Source organism: Falco biarmicus, chromosome Z (assembly GCF_023638135.1).
Source record: "Falco biarmicus isolate bFalBia1 chromosome Z, bFalBia1.pri, whole genome shotgun sequence".
Taxonomy (NCBI): domain Eukaryota; kingdom Metazoa; phylum Chordata; class Aves; order Falconiformes; family Falconidae; genus Falco; species Falco biarmicus.
Window position 1 is genome coordinate 81,306,607 of NC_079311.1, and position 19,557 is coordinate 81,326,163.

A 19,557-nucleotide genomic window follows, 5' to 3' on the forward strand; every position below is an offset into this window, starting at 1 on the left:
TTACTTAAACTCTCATTGTAGTAACAGATTATGAAGGTCTAAGTATGAAACAAATGGACATTTCAGTTCCAAACTAGCAATGAAAGCCAAAAGGTGACGGTGGAAACTTTGATTAAAACCTACTGAAGGCCAGGCCACTTACAATTAGATGGCTAACTAGGAGACAGCTGTGGACTTCCAGGAGGGTCTAGTACGTATTCTCACTGTTGCCCGTCACTAACTTCAGCAACACTTTTCCCCTTTTCAGTCCATCCACTTCTCCCCCAGCAGCGCCCCGACACCCTTGCGTGCCACGCAGCCCCTCCAGCACTCCACCACAGCACATCTGAAAGTACTTCAAGCAAGAAGGACAGAGGGCTCATCTCCATACCTGTAAATCTCACCGTCATATAGACTGTCCGTTGTCTTCCCTTGCAAATAAGATTTTTTTTATTTATTCGACCATTAAACTCTGCCTCACCCCCCCACCCTGCCCAATCTGCTCACCAAGCTTCTCTGAAGCCCTCTGCTTCCCAAGGCTGGGACAAAACACTCGGGTGCTCATCTCAGCTACGCAGCACTGAGAAGGGCTGGTGACACTGAGAGCCAAAGGTTACCTTCTTATTTTAACATTCGCTTTGTTCCCTTTCTGGGAGAAATCTGCATTGAGCTTCTAAATAAATAAATGCTCCAATTATTTTTTTTTGGCACATGTTTGTGTAGTCTTGAAAACAGGAGCTTTATAAGGAAAATCAGAATGCAGCTAGAACATTCTGATTTTCTGAGAGATACAACCACATGATGACACATAGCGCAAACAAAACACGTTTACATGTGGAAGAGAAAAATCAATGCAGAAATCTAACTTAGGCACCCAACACCAAATGAATAATGCCCTATTTACCACCTTCAATGATTATTTTTTTTTTAGACACCAAGTCTCTACGAGTGCCACCAGTCAGATATACAGAGGAAATGTATTTCCTTTTTTTTTTTTTAACAAGTTATGTATACTTACATAATAGCACTCCAAAAGTGTGTCGTATAAATTATGCTTCAGATATGGTAACATTTAGAGAAGATACTGTCATACCAGATAAGGTGCTCAAATGCTCCAGGTGACTGAGCAGGATGTGCAGAAGATGTCCCAACTTCCAAGCCACAGCCCTCCTGCTCTCAGAGAGCCATGCCAAACGCTACCATTGGCTTAGGCACTGGTCACCAGAGTGTTTTCCCCAAGGAAAGGCGCCTGCAGCAGCCCCGGGTCCAGCCTGGTGATGCGCAGCAGTGCCTGCACCAAGTGGGTCTGGGCTTTCCTTCAGTGCATGGACAGTTTTTTTGCCAGCACAGCAGTAATACCACAATACGTGGGTTACAGGGCCAAGAAGTAATAGCAAACCCTGTGCTTTAGCAATTAAAGTGAGATAATTGATTCCTAAGGTTTACATCCTTAACGTGAACTCCCTGCACAAGGACCCCAGATCCTTTGGCAATGCAGACACACGCACAGAGACCATGCAAGCGCAGGGCACAATGACTGCACATGTCTGGACATGACACGTGGGCAAGAGCAAAAGTCCTTCCTCCACGCTCCAGCAGCGGATTTCTTCCCACAGCTTATTTTCGAGCGTGTGGTCCAGTATTGTCAGGGACGCACTGTTTAAAATGTAGGCTTTAATTTAAGTATTAAGAAAAACAATATATGAGGAGTTTGATTTACAGGAAGCACCCCCCTCACAAATTGCTAAAATACGCTGAATAATAGTATGGAACAGCATTTAATAATTTGCTACCCAGTTACACTGCATTAGTAATCTCATTAACAGTTGGCAGCAACGCTGCAATATATCACAACAATCTGGGGAGGGCACCAGGGCTCCCACAAGGCAAAGGAAAAGAACAACCAGGTTAATGCTCTGCTCATATACATGGAGGAGATTATTTCAAGGAATAAGTCAGCCCAGTAATTTATAGTATCATGTAGACAACAGCACATCTAGCACACGGTAAGTACTCTCAAGAAATCTATCTGCCCTGATCTGAAAAGAAAAAAAAATGCCTGAAACCAGTCTTAAACTTGACGTAGGCAATTTAACTACACAATTTTATATTTAAATATAATATATTTAAATAGAAGAGACCCACTGCCTTCAGTGGAAAGAAGCAGCAGGGCCTTTTCAAAATTAGGTAATATGTTTAGGTGCTGAAATATCTCATTAAAAACTTAATCCAGGCACCCTCAGTTGACTCCAGGAATTTCTGTAACAACCAGGGTCCTGGCATCTAAATAGGACTGGATGAAATCTGACACAGAAGAGCTTTTTCCTATGTGTTTTTGAGTAACAAATACCAAAGAAAAAGTATTTGTTTTTACTCATGTGCAGTTGTGCAGTTTTGCTTTGACTTACAACTGTCCGTAACTACTGTTAAAAGTTGACCAGTGGCTTTGAGGTTGTAGAAGAAAATACATGAAACTCCTAATTAACGGAAGTAATCCAGTGAGCTTCATTCCTCTTTTCCACCTGCAAAATCTCAAACCAGAATTTTAGCTCTAAATAGTCTGTCAAAACTTTGGGGAAAGGGGTTAATTTTTCAGCCCTCTGTGCTGTCACTCTTTTGAAGCGTTGCAGCATTGCAAGGCTGGAGGGTCTTGGGCCATGCCTGGCTGCTGCCAGCTGCAGGACCAGGGGAAAGGAGCCACACCCACGCTATCGCTGCGAGACCACAGCGGCCAGCACAGCCTCAGCATGATGTGGTGGCACCGAACCTGCCAGCCAGAGCCCAGGAACTTCCTTCCCCTCTGCTTCACTCATCTTCTAACCCATGTCTGCAGCCTCCCCCTCTGCTATGAATCACTGCTACTTCAGCGGGAGCTCTGCTGTGTGACTCAAGGGGTGAAGGCTGGCTTCTTACTTTGTTATAAAGAAGAAAAATTAAATAAAACCGAGCATTAAAAAAAAAAAAAACAAAACAGCAGACTTTCCTCCACTTACAAGTAGGGACTAAATTCAGTGATCAGTCCATTCCCTTTGAATGGGCAGCTCAGAATCCAGGAGTGCATCTGTTAGAGCCATTCCTATATATACTTCAATATGATGTTATCTAAACCAGATTATTATTTTTTTTCTTTCTACAGACCACACCAGCAGCTGGGCTTTGTACCCCTCTGGCCAGTACTTGACTGGTTAATTCCCAATATTTATGTTTCTTGGGAACAGAAAGATTAGCAAGGAATGTGTAACTGGAAAAATTTGAGGTAAAAAAATAAAGGACAGAAAAAACAACCAAAACACAACCCCGACCAGTCCAGCTCATTCTCCAACTGACTGTTGGAAAAGTCACAAATTGTACCAACTGCAGCGAATAAAAGATACTGTCCTGATTGCAAACCATGCAGATCTGATGAAAGGGAAATCAAACATAAACAGAAGAAAAACATCTAATGAAAGTAAAGGACATTTTCTGCTAAACTTGTAGTCTTTGGAGAAGAGCGCTTTAATTTAAGCCTACTTTAGAATGACTTCATCTATATGAAAATTACATTAAAACTGCCCTAGATGTATTTGCATTTAAAGTGTATTATGACAGCCCTTAGCAAACACTTTCTATTTACTGGACACTCGTTATCATAAGACAATCCATATGTTCCTGGGCAAAGAATATCAACTGACAAGGGAAAAATCTACCAGAAATCAATCCTACAGAAATTTTAAGTGATGTATTACACTGTACTGCAAAAGGATTTTTACAGCAAAGTGAGTGAGGTTGTCACGTTTTCAAGGACATGCTGTGACTTCACCTGGCTTAATCCACCCAGTTTAAGGCAGCGTTTGGCAGTGAAGATAAACCACTGGTAAAAGGTTAGTGAGGGCAAACTGTGGGCTGTAGTGTCATGTCTGGCCAAGGTACAAATTTGGGTTTGTAGCAACCACTGCCATCCCCAAAGCCTTTTAAAATTCATTTGTCAACAGTTCATTAAAGCTGCAAATTTGAATAGGATTAATTTGATGGACAGGAAGAGGCTCTAGATACAGTTACCCATGCTTAGGCAAGTTGTTGGGGTATATTTTCTTTCCTTACTTTCACTCTCAGGCTTGAATTCACAAGGAGAGAGAAAGGGATTGAGATACTTCAGCCCCCGGTGCATCCTCCCTCTGACGGCTATTGGAATGCAATGTTTCACATTTAATTTTTAATTTTGCAATTCCCCACAACTCTCATAACTGGAAAACACGAACCCTAAAAGCCTATTATCTGCACGCCCCAATTATTTCAGTGTCCTGGATAAGAGCTCCTCACTGCAGTAGATGTAAATATATCTTGTGTAAAGAAAAGAGAACTTATACTTAAACTCAGGCATTCAGCAAAGTTTCCTGCAGAGCAGCCCCAGGTGCTGCCTTGCCCTGCTCTCCTGGGGGCCCAGCTCGCTGCTGGAGTCTCCACGGAGCCACAGTCACTCAACCCCTCAAGATACATGCCAACCTCTTGGGGTCTTGGTGCTCCAACCTGCTTTCTGTCCTTCCCTGCGCTGTCTCTGTGTTCCCACGGGCACGCTCAGCGCAACGTGCTGTGTCTTTCAACACCAATAAAGCAGAGAGGAAGCGATGAATGCACGCAGGAGTCCAGCGATGAGCTTTCCCATGCACGTACAGAAAAAAGCTATCAAATAAAGCATCTACACTTAACTACTGCATAAATGTTCCAAACGTGCCAAAAGACAAGGTAGTCATGCTCAACACTCTTCTGAGATTTGGCTTCATTCATAATGTTACAATACTGCTAAGAACATGAATTTCTATTTTTCTCCCCAAAATTAGTATTTCCATTGAGTTTCCATGAAAACTTTTTAGAATTCCTTTGATCTTGGGAAGAAATGGCTCCTACCCTTCCTTGTACACTTGGTTCTGAAGCTGCCCATGTATCCCTTATGAAAAGTCATAGAGATCCAGTAATATATATTAATGTGTTTCACGTACCTAATTTGAAAAATATTATAGGATCACAGGATGGTCAGGGCTGGAAGTGACCGCTGCAGACCATCTAGTCCAACCCCTTGCTCAAGCAGGTTCTCCTAGAGCAGGTTGCTCAGTCGTGTCCAGGCAGGTTTGGAATGTCTCCAGAGAAGGAGCCTCCACCACCTTTCTGGGCAGCCTGTCCCAGTGCTCTGTCACCCTCACAGTAGTTTTTCCTCATATTCAGACAGAACTCCCTGTGTGGCAGTTTGTGCCCTTTGCCCCTTGTTCTGTCACTGGGCACTACTGAAAAGAGCTTGGCCCCATACTCTTGATTGAACAAAAGCATCTTATCATTGCTCAAGATTCATCTCTTCTGTCCTTTTTATTATTATGCTCTGATACAGTAGGCTAGATTTTGCTTGAGCTGAAAACCCCTCCTTTCTAGAATATGTGCTCGAGTTCAACAAAGTTGATATTGAAGTTATTGATGTATTAGAAACCACAGAAGCACCTGAGAATGGTCACGTAGGAATTAGGGCTTCTCCCCCAAAAAGGTAGCAGGATCAGTAGCCCAACTGAAGTGCACCTACACTAATATGGGCAACACACAGGAGGAGCTGGAAGCACAGCAGGAAAACCATGACACAGTTGCCATGAGAGAAATATGGTGGGATGACTCACACAACCAGAGTGCTGCAATGGACGGCTAAAAACTTCCTAAGGGAGAAGCAAGGAAGGAGAGGCGGTGGGGTAGCCCTGCGCGTAGGGAGTGTTTTGATTGTCTAGAGCTTAGTGATGGTGACGGTAGGGATGAGTACTTACAGGTAAGAGTCAGGGGGCAGGCCAACAAGGCAGAGAGCACGGTGGGGGTCTGTTACAGACCACCCAACCAGGATGGAGAGGCAGATAAAATACTCTATAAGCAGCTCAGATAAGTCTCCCAATTCCTAGCCCTTGCTCTCATGGGGAACTTCAACTTACCAGATGCCTGCTGGAAATACAACACTGCCGAGCAGGAACAGTCTGGGAGGTTCCTGGAGTGTGTGGAAGAGACCTTCCTGACACGGCTGGTGAGGGAGTTGACTAGGAATGTGCCCCACCGATGGCTGGAGATCATGTGGGGCACAGCAACCACGAGATTATGATAAGAGTTTTTGTTTCTCGGAGAAGGAGGGGGCTCAGCAGAACCACTCCCTGAGGGCAGACTTCAGCCTGTTTAGGGGTCTGGTGGGCAGAGTCCCTAGGGGGGCAGTCCTGGAGGGCAATGGAGCCCAGGAGGGCTGGACATTCTTCAGGAAGGAAACCTTAAAGACGTAGGAGCAGGCTGTCCCCAAGCACCAAAAGACAAGGTGGCAGGGGAAAAGACTGGCTTGGTTGAACAGAGGCTGAGGGGAGACCTTCTGGCTCCCTACAACCCCCTGAGAGGGGTTGGAGCCAGGGGGGTTGGGCTCTTCTCCCAAGTAACAAGCACTAGGACAACAGGAAACTGCCTCCAGTTGTGCCATGGGCAGTTTAGATTAGATATTAGGAAAAATCCCGTCACGGAAAGGGTGGCCAAGGCCTGGCACAGGCTGCCCAGGGGGGTGCTGGAGTCACCAGCCCTGGGGGGATTTACAAGATGTGTAGATGTGGCACACAGGGATAAGGTTTACTGTTGGGTTAATGGTTGGACTCTGATCTCAAGGGCCTTTTCCAACCTAAACGATTCTACAATTCTGTGATACGTAAGTTCAGTCATATCACACATCGCTTAACCCGAACAGCCTAACTCATGACTGGTTGAAATGAAACTTGCTCTCATTGCTTCCTCTGTTTTCCTTCGTTTTTTACAGTGATTAAACTCGGCTCATGGTTTTTTGCTTTTCACTGCAAACAGAAGCTAGAGATTTCCTTTTGGTTAAGAAAGAAAAATAAATGCCAAAATAATTGCATCTGTTTTCACTGGCCAAATTAAAACACCAAACATTGAGTCTCATGGTGCAATGTCAAACTGGCGACACTGCACAGGAGGATCATAGTGCTCTCTATTGACTGGAAAAACCCATTATTCCCCTTCCATTGTTCAGACTTCTCAGGTCCAGACGACACTAATAATTAGGCACTTCAACACGAAGAAATTCCAAGTAACTGCCCTGTGTCTATAAAGCATCGTGGAACATCTCCAGTGAGAATTACATATTGTGTCTGAAATATTAATATACATTATACGTAGAAAGAACTAAATGTAAGAACATGCACAAATTCAAAAAAATATGTTTAAAGGCTTTAAAAATCACTCCCTTGATGCGGGAGTTGCACTTCAGATATTTTCTGCACTAGCACATCAGCTCAGTTTTAAAGCAACATTTACTGCTTCAAGTCACCAGCATGTCTCCCAGTTAAACTGAAACACTTTAGCAATGAAAAATAAAATGCATGTGCAATCATACACCTGCTTCAAAAGAAGATATAAATAATATACATATATGTATTTATCAACTGAGCACATTTAAGGAGGAAAAAAAAAAAGGCAGGCACAAAGGACTAAATTTTATGGCTTTTTCACTATTTAATATTTACACAGAGAAAAGACTATTTGTCTTCAACGATGCCACAAATTACTGACGATGCATTTAGATTTGGGCATTATGCAGCAAAAATAAATGCCTTTTTCTTATTCCAAGCTGTGTAAAATCAATCACATTACAGTCTTGGAGTTTGCTCAGGTACTTTAAAATAGGCAAGCAGAAGAAGAGGAACAGCAAATTCTAAACTCCGTACTGCCGCTGTACCATCACTGTACCTGAAGCTTCCCTACTAGCACCCAGTAAGTCTTTCTCCAGAGAATGAACACGATGCATGAGAAACATCCAGACAAGGGAACAGTACAAACAGGTTATGATGACAACTGCATCAAATGTCTAATGCTTTAAGTGCCTACTAAATAATTCTGCATTGTAATAAAGAAGCTTAAAATAAATAAAAAAAAAACCAAACATGACATCCCCATGAATGTCAAAATAATTCATTATGATCAGTGCTACCACAACGAACACCAAATTAATTCATCACTGTAGAATACACAAAGCGCTACCCTCTCATTATACTTACTGACAAAAACCACCAGGATGCCTGTCCTCAGCAGATGCACTGCACGTGGTCACAGGTACGGCTGACCATAGGGACAGCCAACTTGCTCACTCGCAAGGAATCTTTCCCTTACATGCCATGTCCCTCCATCCGCGCCTGGCACGCGGTGCTCTTTTTAAACACAGACTCTGGGTGCTGGTCAGCCTCTGCCAGCTGAGGACCTTCAGCACACAGCACACGTCGTTTCCCTGGTATATGAGGAACCGCTAATAAAACCTTTCTCTTCAAACAGGATAATTTCATTAATTTTCTCAAGGCTTTCCGTTCCTCTTACAGGATAACAATGAATACCAAGTGTATCTGCAAAACCTCTTCAGTCTTCAATATGTGCCCTGCATAGCTTCTTGTATCAAATGTGTTCAAGACTGTTAGGTCTTTTCACTGGACTCTTCTGAGGCATCATAACTCAGCTGTATTTGATAAAATGGAAGCCTGAGAAATTATTTGTCACTTTTGGAAAACTTCGACTCTTCTACGAACAGCTGAGGCATGACTGCAAGCCTTGAAGTTTTTGCCAGGGATAACTTACATAACGGCAGCATTTGATTTTGAACTGAAAGATCACTGAGCGAGGGTCTCTTGAAGCCTTCTTCATCTCCTACCTTCTGAGGCTCTGCCCTCTGCTCACACAGCATCTGCTATTTTTCAGCCTGACCATATGCTCGTAAGAAACTTACAGGGCTCCAACTCCCTCCCTGTTCCCAAGAAGGCCACAAATTTCTTTGCAAGGGAACTCATTAAAAAGACATAAATTTAAAAACCACCTGTAAGGGAAAGATGGAAACTGTTTCAGCATCTACTCCTTGCTGCACTCAAGGCCCAGTTGCCCACACTAAGGGAAACTGCTCCTATGAACATTAGGGAAAGCAGAGGCTCCTGTGGGAAAAGATGCCAAAAGGACAAGTTTCGGTGCATCGTTGGAAATCCTCTGTCTTTAGATCATCATTCAAGACATCTTTCTAAATCACAGGGACTTTGGAGAATGCTCCTGAGAATTACACCTGGGAAAGAGTCCGTGGCTTTCTGAATGGCGTTTTTAGCAAATTCTGTACTTTTTTCATCTGACGGATCGTTAAGAAAGAAATCATCCTTAAAGATACCCTTTGAAATGAAGTTACAGCATTTAAAACTGCAGAGATGTGAAATTGAATAAATTACGCCCCTCCACCAAAGCAAGCATATATTCAGCGACGTGTTCCTGGAGTCTGTTGAAACATTCTGATGAAATACTTTTTCCTGTTACACACCTTAACACTACTGAGTGAAAAACAACCACAATCTCATACACCCACCATGTCTAGATACAAGTTCCTCTTAGGACATCCTGCCTCCCTCTTAGCTATTGAATTTGTTAATAGAAGGGTTTTTCCAGCAGAGTTTTGGGGAAAATTTTCATCCTTCCTCCCCCTCTCCCTCTTCCCTTTATAGCATTTTGCTAAGCTAGAGAGTAAGAATCCAGACATCACTCCCAAACCAAATCTGGCTATCTTTAATAGTAGCAATGCCAGCTAAGCTTCCCATCTTAGAGGAACTGATTTAAAAACCAGAGCATTATGTCCTTTAGAGGATCCAAAGATTATTTTCAGAAGTGCTGATAACAAGCAGACGCTCGTTGAAAAGACCATTGCAGCAGACCTGTGTGCTAGTTCATTTCAGCACATCCTGTTTACAGCCTGTGCTACTTTCTAAGTCATTCAACCATGACAATTGTTGTCCTTCTGAATATGTTAATTGTGGTATTTTTATACAGCTCCAGAACATATTTACAGACCACAGCAGACTTTCAACAACAATGAAACTTGTAAGCAGTAAATATAGGACAATCATCCAAAACCAACCAGCTATCCTTCAACACATCTTGGCATTTGGGACACCATCTCCATTCAAAACATATGTCAGAGAAAGCTTTACAGCTCCAATGAAATGAGGTGGTTCTCTCCCTTATGCTTTCAGTTTCGTTGCAGTCCAAGGGCTTGCCATATCTCTCCGGCAAAACCGTACAATCGCTTGTGCCCAGGGTGATTCTTCATCTCTTGGCTGAATCTCCATCCACCTCGCACAGGGAGCGGGCAGGAACCCGCCGCTTGCCTTCCCTCAGCAAAAGCGCCAGCGTGGCCGAGAGCACAGACACTGCGTTAGTGGCGGACATCTGTGACACCAGCAAGGCACCACGCTGCCGGACCCAGCCTGGGTGAGAGCTTAAACCCACCATATAGTTCCCCCATAAACATTTTACCTTAATACAATGCAGGGCACCTCTCTGCACCAAGGTGTTGGCAGTGTTTTAGGATACTTCCAAATGTGACAAACCCACATAGAGGATTAGAGCCGCAGAGGAAGGCACAATATATTTTAATTTTTATGTTTAGAAGAAAGTAAACAAAGAGAGATCAGTTTAATGAAAAGAGACTAACATAATGGAAGCAGCTGGAAGATTTTTTTTTATCCCAATTGCTATTTCTTCCATTCTTTAAAGTTACTTGTGTCCCCAAAACAAGCAGTTTTTACATACGACCTAAATCTAAACCTACTTTTGTACACCAAGCACAGGTAAAAACGCAAGAATCTCAGTATTAAAAACTCTAAAGTATTATGAAGTCAGTATCTTTCCCCACTTAATTTATTCAAGGTTTCTCTTTAAAAAAAAAAAAATCACTATAAATTTTCAGCTCTAGTGGCAAAAGGTTTATTGGTCTTTGTACTTCATTAAAGGTTTTTTTATAAAGTCATGTTTGTTCTTTTGAGTAGCAAATAAAACTACTGAAAAGGGCAGGTTGGTTTTTAAAAGAGACAGATATGACCTAAAGGGAACACATTTTACTGTAGTGAAATAAACTGAGGAAACAGTTTGCAGATTAAAAACCCCTTAAAAGGAAGCATCATCTTTAGGAAAAAAAAAAAAAAAAATCTTTGCTGAGGAAAACAGCTGGAAACAGGAAGCTTTTGTGCTTTCATCCTGCCTGCTTTGATACCACCGCATCCCCATATCATAAAAAGGCAAAGAGACTGATGTCAGCTGCATCTTATTTCAACTGTGCAGGATGGGGCGGGGGGGGGAGGTGCTTTGTGGATTGTAGGCAAGATCATCCACAGCCCAATACAGGTGTTCACACGCATGCACGTATATATGTATACATATATACACACAAAAACGTATGTTTCTAGTCTTTGAAAAATTGATTAAATAGCAAGGAAAATTAATCCAGGTTCATTATCTCTTGCAAGCCACAGGGAACGGCACCTTGTACGCTTGTGCTCTGCAATCTCAGCATTGCTGCAATTTTTCTGGAGAGAGACGAGTCACTTGGTGTTACTTCTCCCACGTTAGTCTTGATGGTGCATACGTGCATCTTAGCACCTCAGAATTCAGACTAAATGCCACTGGGTGTTTTTCTAACAGTATCATTATAACTCAAAATTGCAAGCTGTCCTTTTGCTGAGTGATGCTACCAGCTTCTCAATTTTAGAATTTCCTCCTTGCACTGCTTTGAGTAATCTTCTCGCCAGCAGCCACGGAGAAGCTGCCTTTCTGGTGCTCTCATGCATGCCTTCCTCCCCAGCAAGCTTTGCAAACGAACTCTTATTCATACGGGACAAGTAAAACACGGCAGGAAAATATGACACACCACCTTCCAAATCTACTGTAATCCTGGGCAAGGCAGCAACATTTTCTTACTCTTTCCAGGCAACTAACCAAGCATATTCTTCTCTCATTTTTTTTTAATGCCTTCCTTTATGACAGCGTTTCAATACTCCGCGTGATGTTTCACAAGAAAACAAGAGGTATATACACAAGGACTGACAACCTTCAATTTGAAATTTTCCATTAATGGAATTCATCATGTTTACACAACTTCCTGCTGTTAAACTTATTTCATATCCTCGTATCTTTCATCCAAGCTATTTCCCCTACCAAGAAAAGAACAAAAACTTCCCCAAGGGCATGGGATCTAGTCAATTGTTAGCAGCAAATGCTCTCTCCTGCTGTCTCTCTCTCTGTCAGCCCATTTCGGATTCTTCTAGCTGCAGTCAGCAAAGTTTGCTGCTGCTCCACTACCTGTCGTCTCCTGGTTCTGAGACCCCATTTTCCCGTTCCCAGTCAGACCATCACTCCACCACGGCTGAGAGGTGGCTTTTTCCCCCAAGCAGCAGCCGCACTGTGCACAGGTACGCATTATATCTGTTTTCCAGCTTACCCAGATCGGTTCAGATGAGAAACAGTTCACTGATCATAGTCTTGGTGCTGTTACTCTGGGTCATCTTGGGAACGAGCATCCAAAGAAGAAACACAATTGTTTCTCAGCTCAGTTCTGAGTGTACAGAAAGTAGCCCCTAAGCCACATGAGGAACAACATGTTCTCCACTTGCATACATGGAAGTTCTCCTTCGTGTACCTCCACGGCTTCTGGAGTGTGCCACATCATTGTGATCCCAGAAACAGGCCGGGCAGTAGTATTCATGTGGGAGCAGTAAGTTATTATCACAAGGAAACATACCAACAGTTTGAAGCTCAAAAGCACTAGGATCTTGAGTTCTCACTTTGGTCCACTACTTCTGTGCCATATATGCGCTTAAATAATCAAAGAACCTGTAATTTACATACAGGCCATACGAAAATGCACACACAGAGATTAAAGTAAATCCAACTGATAACAAAATATAACTTTGCATACGTTGCATAAAAAGTCTACTTTATGAGCACTGAGTTTTCAGTATTCTCCCCTAAGAACAAGCAATTATGGAGGTGAAGAAAGGTAATAGCTTTGAAACAACACGCTAATCCCCATATTAGTGCCTTGGAAAGGGAAAGCCGCCAGGAATTTGGAGTAATGCCCAGTTATCTGTCTTACCTTCAGTAATAAAACTGTACTATAAACGTGAGCAAGAGAGTTAGGATACACTTTAACCTTGCTTTTTTTTCTCTTTTTTTAAACTATTCTTTGTGACCCAAGTGATAATCTACTGGCTTTAAAAAAAATAAATAATAATAATCAACCAACTCTGCAGATATTCATCGACATGCCAACATGAAGCCTTTTATTTAGTATATACATTTTAAAAGTCTAGTTTATTTCACTCCCATGAACGACTGTTTAATTCTTTAATCACTTCAGCTACTGAAATATATTTATGAAATAAAAAAAAAATACTGCAAGAGAACCCAAAACAACATTGGAAATGGCAACAGCAACAGTTGACTTGCTATTCCAAGACAGAGCAATTTCTGGCTGCGAGTCATACCTGGTGAGATGTTAACCCCAATCTAGGGACTCCACTGGCCCTGGTTAGCACAGTGCCTGGCTGCAGACAGTGGTGGTTCTCTCCCCATCCCACCTCCCCAGGAGGGAGGAGATGCTCTTGCCCTGGCTGGCAGCTCTGGGACAAGGTTTGGGACAGCTCGTACAGAGCTGCCCAGCTGGACTAACCACCACGACACAGAAGCAGCACATGACATTTCATCTCTAGATCTAGTCCAAGCTTGAAAGTAACACATAGCCCTGAAGATGCTATTATGCTCCTGCCTGAGAACCGGCTCTCAATGTGGGGCATGCTAAAGAGTGAGGCGAGAACAGTGAAACAGCCATACAGTATAAGTAGGGAGAAAGAAAATAAAATAGGAGACATAAAGATTAACATTCCAAGTAAGGAAATGCTTTTAAAAACCCACACAACTAAAGGGCAAGTTTTAGTCCCTTTGGCTGTGTTTGTCAAAGTCTTGAAATGAGCGCTTGCCCCACGCAGCGTTCCTCCTCTCTCCCCAGGCTCTGCCTGCTGTGGCTGACTTCAGCCGAGGTCACAGCAGCTGTCCTGCTGGCTTCGCAGAAGCCTGGGGAGGAAGAACCGTGGCACCATCACCCAGAAGAGACTCGGGAGGTGTCTTGTACGACTGCGTCTAAGCCTGGATCAAGTCAGCCATAGCACTCTCCATCCCAGCTTCAAAACCCTCTGCAGAGCAGGACCCCACAGCACCTCAGACAGCCAACGCCAGCACCATGGGGCCTGCCTGGGGAGGGGGTCTCCACACCGAGCCTCAACTTCCCTGGCCATAATTTGTTGCTGCCATAGAATCACAGAAAGGTTTGGGCTGGGAGGGACCTCAAAGCCCCCCCAGGCCACCCCCTGACGCTCCCCCAGCCCAGGTGGCTCCAAGCCCCAGACTGGTCTTGGGCACTGCCGGGGACGGGGCACCCACAGCTGCCCCGGGCAGCCGGTGCCAGTGTGTCACCGCCCTCACAGGGAACAATTTCTTCTTAAGATTCAGTCTAAACGTCCCCTGTTTCAGTTTAAAACCATTAGCCTTTGTCCTATCACTACCCTACCGTCACCCCTGTTACAATACCTGACTTCACTGGGACACCATGGTATCACCATCGCTGTAACTGCTCAGTGAACAGCCTAGCTGTTATCTTTTAATAAAACTTTATTAATAAAATGTTGCATGTCTTCCTTCCAAACTCTTAAGGATCTGGCACACCATGCTGCAGAAAGGACTTCAGATCACCTGGTGTCCATTAACACTGCAGGTCATCAAATGTAACTTTGAAAGGAGTAATGATGGCACAAAGTGAGTCAGAGGGCTCCCCTTACTTCTGAACGCAGGAGGAAGTTCTGACAAACACCGATAGACAGCCACGGAAAAGTCAAGACACACAGAGTCTGCATTACAGCCTTTGAGTGGAAATGTGTGCATACATTACGCCTGTCTCTAAGGATGCATCAGCATGTTCTGCACATGGGACAGAAGAGTTTTACTGCTTTTGATTTTTAGGAACAGCACTCCTCCCATTCAGCACAAAGAGCACATTTAGCCTTTTAGCCCTGATGATTTTGTGTCGCTTAAACACTTTCATTTTATAGAAAATTTGTCACTAGCTTCCTATTTTTCATTTCACTGAATTCCCTATGTTATGGTTAACCAAACTGAGCAATAGTCAGTCCCCAAACACAGGGGACAGGCTTCACCCTCACTGGTGACCCCACAGGGAAGGTGAGGGGCTCTTGTTCAGGAGCTCCCAGGGTACCACGTCTTACACTGAGCTTCTTGTCCAGTGTATGCAGAGCTCTGTGCACAAACTGGACTCAGTGTCTGCATTTATTAATCTGGGAACTATCATAACTGATGCAGTGTAACATCAAAAACATATATAAAAAAAATAACTAGCTTTAGATGCCTGCTTTCCTGTATGTGCCTAAGCTATCATTCAATAGCTCCAAATAAAATTATAGCAGCAGTTTGTTTACAAGCAACATCACAACTGGAACAGTAACAGACTCGTAACAAAAACAACAAAAATAAAATATGAGTCAACTTGTTCTTTGCCAGACTGAGGTCTCAAGATGGGGTTATTCTGCCCCTTGGGAATCCCAGCTCTATAAGCACAATAACAGCAGGACATGCCTCATTTCCTTCAACTGCTCAACATGGCTCTCTCCAAGATGTTTGTAAACTTCCTTCCTCTACGCATCAGGCTGTCAAACTGTCGTCAGTTCTCGGGACTAATAATATCCTGTTGATGTCTGCACAAATCAACTTTAAAAAAAAAAAAAGAAAAATATATGTGCCTTTGTGCACACACGTATCAGTTCAAAAGAACAATCCAGAAGAGACCCACATAACTTGCTGCAGCTGGTTAGCTCAGAGGATCAAGCCCAAAGTGAGCAAGGGAGCCAAAACCAATGGTGGACTTGGAATTTCATGACAGAGAATAAACAAAGCTCTTAAGTAAATCGGTTCAGTCCTAATACAAACTTGGTCTGTAAGAGAAACAAACATTGACCAATTGTACTGCTTAGCCTGATGCTCTGGAAAGGAGCTGGTTTCTTACATCAGCAGCCTTCAGAAGCTCAGCATGCACAGTGCCAGAGGAATTCCTCTGGAGTAGGAAAATAGGCTCCAGCTCCCCAAGGCGATGCTAGGTTTCACAGCTTCAGATGAATCTAGGCTTGGAATACGAGCTTGGAGGGAAGTTCAAAAACACACACCAGAACTTGAAGCCAAACAAAAGCCATTGTGCGGGGAAAAGCATTAACAAGAATAAATATATTTCAGATTAATTGCTAAAATGCTCCGAGACAGAACTGAAAGACTGGGGGGGGCAACAACAAAACAAACATTTACTGGAAAACTGAATTGATAGGATCAGATTACCCTCAATTTGGGGTAATTATGACTTTTTCACCCCAATGCCCATACCAAACAACAGAAATTATTTTAATTCCCTTCTCTTTGGAAAATTGGGTCTGATTCTGATTTTATTTATAGAGGAATTAATCAATAGTGGCTTCACAAAGAACAATGTGGGCCCACTTGCTCAATGTCTCCGAAAACTAAATATTCCAGTGTTTACTTGTGGAATTGGGCACCCACACAAATGTCAGCATCTTTATACTAAACAACTTGTCTACCACAACTAAACCACAGAATAAAAGGATGTACATGCTAGGATCAGACCTGAGGCATTCCAGTCCTCCCATGCCCGGTTTCAACAGAGCATTTAAGATCCTAAATCATAAGGCTCCTTGCATCCCCATTTTTTCAACGGATGTGAGCAGATCGTTAGGAACCAAGGGATCACATTGGAACTAGCTGAAGCAGAGACAGATGAGAGCCCACAAAGCCAATGCTCCCTACAATGCCCAGGGACCACTGCCAAGTAGACAAAGACCCTGAAATGTCTGCCCAAAACCTGTGAGACGCCCAGAGCAAGGGGTGACTGGTTCCCATCAGCGGGGGGGGTCTTTCCTCCCACCAGAGGCACAGGGGAGTGCGAGCCCCCACCACGTTCTCCACTAAAACCCACCCCAGCGCAGCGCCAATCTCCCTCATTAAACTTTCACATCCAGATGCCACCTACTCGCTCACAAACAAGCGCCTTAAGAACAAACCCAGCTATTTACCTATTAATCCTGCAGGCACGAAAGAAAAAATGACAGGAAAATTCTTTTGCTGTTTGAATACATTCAAATACAGTGGGGAGAGAGGAGAAATAACCAGACATTTAGATTGTTTCCAGAGAGCAATGAAAGAGTCTGGGGTGTGAAGTTCTGCATGTTTATATGCATATTCCTCCTGTTTTATATCCCCCCTTCCTCCTCCTGTGTATTATTCATAATTCTGGGATGAATAAATTTTAATCAGAAGGGTAAGCGTGACACAAGGAGAGCCGACTTACAGAGGGGAACTGGGGAAACTGGTTAGAAAGCGACCTCACTAACAGACAGGTGGCTGGAGCACTCCAGCACCCTCAGGGGCTGTTGACCCAAACCTGCCCGACGCAAGTCAGCTCAACGCACCCACCAGGCTTAACCCTACACCAGTTTTAAGAGCGCACAGATGTTTCAACTTCTGTTCAGGTTCCCCTTACAAAACAAGAGGTTTTATATGAGAGAAAGAAACAAGAGAGAGATATGAAAGTGGTATAGACCCCAAATCAAAAGATAAAGGTATTTTAAGGTTTGTGGTGCTTTGGGTTTTTTCCTCATGTAAAAAGTTCAGTGATGTTTCTTTTTCTTAAATTCCATGAATTTTCATTAGCATAGGTCTTTTGTGTTCTGGATTGCAAAAAAAATTTTGCAATTGAGCAAAGTAAATCAATGATTCAGGAAAAATTTAAGCCCAATACAATCTAACAAGAGTAAGTTTTGCAGCAGAGAGCAGAAACTGTAGCCATTAGTTTGCTGTGGCAACGTTTATTTATTTTTTATAGGAAATCTGTATAATGGAAAACACACACCACCTCTTGGAATTTTCCTATAAATATTTAAGTACTCCCAAATCACTGAACAGAATGCAAATACACTCCTCTTTTACTTCTTTCAGGAAATTCTCAATGACTTCCTGTCATGAAGTCCAATAATCACTGTCTCTTCTCTAACATTTTATAATTGCTTTGCTGCTAATGTGTGTCTCAACTTTCTTTCAAGGATGAGGTAAGAAGTCTTTTCTTTCCATCCAAAAATAGTCTATGCCTTTCAGTACAACGCTTCTTCAGTAGCCAGAGTTGCATTTGCCATTTTCCCACAGGATTCAGTGGTTTTTTTTTTTTACCATTTTACCATCATTAAGCTTGAGTTTAGTCTCATCCAAGGAGATTTATACAGGTATCATGTTTTCATTATTCATGGAAGTAAATCCATAGATTTGCGTGTAAATACACAGCCCTCTGTCAGCCTTCATGACTTACTCCTGCAAGCAAAGCATTCTTCTGCCTATAAATACAAACTAGCCAGGAGCATAGGATCATGCGTTTATAGGAACACTTCCCTTTCTGTATGTCCATAATGGTAACACCTACCATCCCAGACACCCCTCCATAAACCTGTCTTTATCCTTCTCCACCTCTTGTCCTTGTACAATATTCTCTTTATTCATATCTGCTTATTACACCTCTTGATTTGTATAGGATGTTCTGAAAGACAGCAGAAATATCCCATTATATATGGGGCTATTGTTCATTTATGTTTCATATTCTCGGGTGGCAGCAGATATTACAAGGAAGCATGGAGCATTGTTTCTATTACTTTAAATGAAGCAGCCATGTACCACTCCCTAGTAATTCCTTCCCCAGTTCAAAGTACTGGGCCTCAAAGCTGGACCTTGTTCTTCCCTAGTCCACAATGTAATTTGTAAAACACACTATAAAATTTGCACCTATTGCTATAAGCAAGCTATTAACTCTCAGGTATTTTTGGGGAGGGAGTCTGCAGATGATGAATTCCAAAGGTCAGATGTACTGACCTGTAATAACTATGCACCTGTATGTAAGAGTAATCTATTTACTCTGACTTTACTGCCAATGCCACTTTCTGAAGCTTGCAGGATCCAGAAATCTTGGAGAAGGGGGATGTGAAATGGGGAATCCCGAGTACTCCCAGCACAAAGTATACTTCAGGATTCAAGATAAAGCCTTTGCTTGGAAGAATTGGCCCATCACAGACTCCAAAAACCAAAAGCCATTACTGAGCATAATTTGCAAGCCAAATTCAATCTCACACAGATGCTGGGAATTTGTAAAACTTACTCCATGTAGGTTTGTTAATTAAAAAAATTACCTGCTGCCTTCTTTATGCTTATGATATTCCAGACCTACCTACCCTTAATTTCCCTTGCCAGCTCAATTTACAGATGTTGCATAGACCAGTAGAGAAGGTGATAGATGTCGCATACTCCAAATATTTTAAAATCAGTTTTTAAAGGTTCAGGTTCCCTCCTGTTCCCTTAGCTGAAGGTGCTGCCACAATCATCCTGAAGTTGCAAAACCAGGTCTGTCCAACAGAAACTGCAGGGGTTTATTCCAGCCCCTGCACATGTTGTCCCTGCACCAGTGACTCTGTGAGCATCACGTCTGAGAAAGCGATCCATGCTCCCTGTATTTCTTGTCCAAAGGATTTGTTCAGCACATTGGCTTGAAGATTAGGGCTGAAGAAACAGTGTTTATACCCTTGGGTCAGGCTACTGGGATGGGTGTAAATTTCTGCTTGTTGAAAACCACAT

General features: G+C 42.9%; 1 protein-coding gene across 22 annotated transcripts in view; it reads right to left on the reverse strand.

Annotated features, from left to right (window-relative positions):
- Window positions 1–19,557, reverse strand: part of TCF4 (transcription factor 4) — a 240,339-nt gene that overhangs the window by 173,963 nt on the left and 46,819 nt on the right. The window contains exon 1 of one of the 22 annotated variants that reach the window (XM_056323852.1): window positions 8,025–8,217. The exons of the other annotated variants lie outside the window; for them this stretch is intronic. The gene's annotated coding sequence lies outside the window, so the exon portion shown is untranslated. Of the gene's footprint in view, window positions 1–8,024; window positions 8,218–19,557 lie in introns of those variants that run through there. 22 annotated transcript variants of the gene reach the window in all.